Source organism: Myotis davidii, unplaced genomic scaffold (assembly GCF_000327345.1).
Source record: "Myotis davidii unplaced genomic scaffold, ASM32734v1 scaffold10, whole genome shotgun sequence".
NCBI lineage: Eukaryota > Metazoa > Chordata > Mammalia > Chiroptera > Vespertilionidae > Myotis > Myotis davidii.
The window spans coordinates 2,495,483-2,500,005 of NW_006283544.1; positions in this window are offsets into that span (position 1 = coordinate 2,495,483).

Here is a 4,523-nt window from a genome sequence, read left to right on the forward strand (position 1 = left end):
TGCCTAATGTAAGTCAAATTGTTTTTAGCTCAATTATTTGTTTTCAAATGAATTGAGAATCTGTAAATCTTGGTGACATGAGTTGGAGGAGATAGTGTTTACTTACAAACAAAGTAACCTGGGTTTTCCACAATTATTTTCTTCTTTCCTTTTCTTAAGTAAACTTTTTTGGGGGGTTCTGATTAGAAACAAAGAATTCTTAGAGTTAACTGTGTTAGAAATAAGTCAGAATTTTTGCTTAAGTAATGTATGTCTCAAAGTCTTGCTGGGAAGTCACAGAAGAAAAAAAAGCCAGTAACAACAATATCTATTATTTAAAATGACCTGACAAGTGTGGATAGCACAGACCATGGTGGCAGACCTGGGACACGGTGAGGTGTTAGTGCATATTGCTAGGCCCAGGAACCAGAATAGGGTTGGAACAACCCAAGTAAGGATTTTTCATTTGTTTGTTCTTACTGACAGGCTTGAAAATTTATGTCCTCTAAACTTATTCTCCAAACCTCTGAATTTAATGTCTATACTAATTTGAAATACCAACTTTATTATGAAAGCCTTAGAATTCTGGAGATAGAGAGAGGCACAGGTAATTGATTTAAAAAAAAAAAAAGGCTTTTTTTCACAGATGGAAATATCCAGAAGAGGAGAATGAAATGACTCCCTCAGAGTAACACCATTGGCTCAGGGCAGATACATTCATTCAGCAAATCTTTAGGCCGCAAGTCCTCTGACTACCTCTTTTCACCACATATGCCCTTTTTTAAAAAAAAAAATATATATTTTATTGATTTTTTACAGAGAGGAAGTGAGAGATATAGAAAGTTAGAAACATTGATGAGAGAGAAACATCGATCAGCTGCCTCCTGCACATCCCCCACTGGGGATGTGCCCGCAACCCAGGTACATGCCCTTGACCGGAATCGAACCTGGGACCCTTCAGTCCGCAAGCCGATGCTCTATCCACTGAGCCAAACTGGTTTCGGCACACATATGCCTTTCTTATAAATATTCTTTAAATGTGTACAAACATCCTGAGTGATAAACAGGCGACTTTTATGTAATGTATAAGCACAACACAAAAGATTTGATCTTACTACCTTATTAACTGATCCCACCTGAGTTATATATGTTAACTTTAATAACGTTAAAAAATTGAATAAAAATAACCCTCCAATATGATTTGCAGGACTGATTTGGATGGTGTATATCCATTTAAAAGAGGTGTCGAGGAATGTTTGAACTACTACCTTTTCCCTAAGCTGTACGTAAAATTATGACTTTGTCCTAGTGTGATCCTCATCTACATGCATAGTTTTCTTCAAAGTCATCTTTTATATTTATCACCATGAAAGAATGCCTGCTGCCCTGGATGTGTGCCTGACCACCATGCAAATGGCCGATGCATTTCCACAAGTTACATCTTGAAACTTTCCCCCTATTTTCTTATTTCCATTCATGCTATTAGAATAGTAACAGCCACTTTTAAAACCACAGAGTTCTGATTCAGAGGTACGATTCTACAAAGCTCTTCAAATCGTTCACAGGGCTTTAAAACATGAAGCCCGCTCAAGCGAGTGGAAGTGTTACTCCCTTACTCCCTATGGTTTCTCAAAAGCCATTAGCCACAAGTCTCCTTTGAAGCATTTATGATAACATTATTTTCTTTGGTTTGTTTCCTAGTCCTGCTGCCTTTCTTATAAATAACATTTGCAAATGGGACTTGGGCTGCAGGTAATGAGGAGAAAGTTGTCTGGTTTTTTTGTTGTTGTTGCTGTTGTTGTTTTGCAGCATTATAACCCCCGAGTAGATGAAACAATGACCAGCAATTGCACATTCAACTAGTGGAGGACAGAGGTAAAACCATAGTGTAGACACTGACTCTCATATAACCATCGTATCTTGAAGATAAACATTTTAAATGATGTATAATGATGTTTCTACGAATACTTTTCTTCTGAAAGCTGGATTAAAAAAATATGTGCATGTATACTTTTACTTCAACAAACAATGATGATTCAGCTGTTCATTTGCCCACCTCCCCACCACATGATATTTATCTACTATAACCATAACTTATAAAAATAATAACATTACATTTATTAATATTTATTTCTAGAAATTAAAGGACAATTAATTTCATTAAAATTATTCCCAGTAGGAAAAATTAGGTCGTATGTCATGCCAGGTCCAACACATGAAATAAGATTGGGCATAACTTATGAGCCTTGTTTCCTGTTAATCAATTAACATTTTGAAGAACTATTCTCCTCTAACAGAATTTGTTAGTGCAGCTATTCTGGAGGAAACGTGTGGCCCTGGACTTTGGCACCTGGACAGCCGAAGGACTTTGGCACCAGGAGGCTGAAAGTTTTGCAAGAGCAGAAATACTCAAATGAAAGGGCAGAACCAAATAAAGGTAAAGAACACCACAGACCAATTCTGTTAAAATGAATATTCGACTTTGTCATTACCAGACATAGTGTAATTGAAATAATGATGCTATTATAGCAACCATATTTGAATGCACAGACATTTCTTGAGGCCAGGTTATCTCTGAAGGTCATAAAGTTGCCTCTCCTATAAGAGCCAAGCAGGAATAGCTGATGACGAAGAACTCTTTTACAGTTGATTTATGTTCACTTGGGTGCATAAGCCTGTATTTTTAACAACTCTAATTTTTCTACCCAGAATATGTAGAAAACTGATATGATAGGGATGTAATTGTAGGGTGGGAAGAACAAAGTCTTGATGAATAAAAGGAAAATTGGAGAGAGGTAAAGTAAGTAAAAATATTTTTTCTACCCTACTACATTTTATTTAATTTGAAGAAATATTACCAATGAGATAACATAAGACATTATGTAAACATTATTTCAAAAGTGCCTTCCAGGCACATTTATCTCATTTAATACTAATAATAACCTCAATTGTTTTTCTAATTGAAAAGAAAGAAGAGAAAATGAGCACCAATTACTTAAAACACTTATCCAAAGTTTCTTTGTTAATAAAGAGAATGAAAGAAAATGCTTGATCTCAGTTAGTGGTGTCTCATAAGATGAAATCCTATGTTCTTTTTTGTCACAACAAAATATGCTTCCTTGTAATATTATTTATATGCATACAATATATATATATATATAAGGCGCTTAGGTTTAGTGTGAATAAAAAAATTAAAATAATTCCACAAAAGTCAGAGGCCAGCTAAGGGCATTTAGAAAGCCAGGCCTTGTAAGTATACCGTAGTACATCCAGGTGTATTGCCCAGATGGCACAGGTATAAAACCTATGAAATGGGAAAAATGAAATTGTGAGTGCCATTATGACTGTTCTACATCTATAATACATTTATCCCAAGAGGCGGTTGTACAGCTGTTAACATATATGAGCTTGTATTTTCACTTGCACTTGCAAAGATATTTAAGATTTATGATGATGGGTATCTTTCCTCTATAAAGACTGCAAAATAAGGAAATTTACCAAGGGTACAATCAGGTGATGAGATGTATTCACCAAGGATTAGTGCAGCAAATGAATAAGGAAGGCAGCTACAGAGGAATTAAAAATAACACTCTTGTTTCTTATGTGGTTTATTCTGTTATTATGATATCTTTCATTCACTATGCTGAAGAAGAAATGAAAGGAATTTCAAAACTGCACTTTGGTTTTTAGAAGAAAGACACTTAAATATACACTTAATTTTAAATCATTCTTTGAACTCTAAGAAGTAAGAATTTTTCAGTTCTAAAATGCAAAAATGTCTTTGTAGTGGTGAGTTTTAATACAGCTATTGTACAATTGTAGTTAAAAAAATAACTTCATCTGTTTGCATGGTTTAAAAAATGTATGTTGAAATTGGCCCTTAAAAGGCATTCAATCCCCTTTAAAAAGTGTTGGGGGTAGTATTAGCTCCTATTGCTGCTGTAACAAATAATCACAAACTTAGAGATTTATTATTTTAAGATTATGGAAGTCAAAATTAAAACTAGAACTCACTTGGTTAAAATTATGGGACCAGCAGGGCTATGTTCCTTCTGGGAGCTCTAGAGAAGAATCTATTCTTTGTTGTTTATTTCTTTTGGCTTCTATAGGCCTCCCGCAGGTTTTGGTTCCTGATCTCTTCCTTCATGTTCAAAGCACCTTAAATCTCTGACTCTTCTCTCTCCACTGTGATGACATTGGGCTCACCTGGGTTATACCGGAGAAGGCCCCCTTCTGAGGATCCTTACCTAACCATGGAGGCAAAGTCTCCTTTGCCACGTCAGGTACCTCTTCACAGGTTCTGGCGTCACAATGTGGACATCTTTGGAGGGTCTTTATTCTGCCTACCACAGGGGTGGATATATTTTGCTTACTTGAATGATTGACCAACACTCCCTTCTTCATAGCCTGTCTGAAATTTTGAAACCGTGTAGCATATCTCCAACCTTACTATCCCAAGTTCAGTATCAAATTCCAAACCACAGGCAATAGTCAGCATTTTAACAATGGTAAAAAATATGTTACGTGATGAAAAAACAATTCAC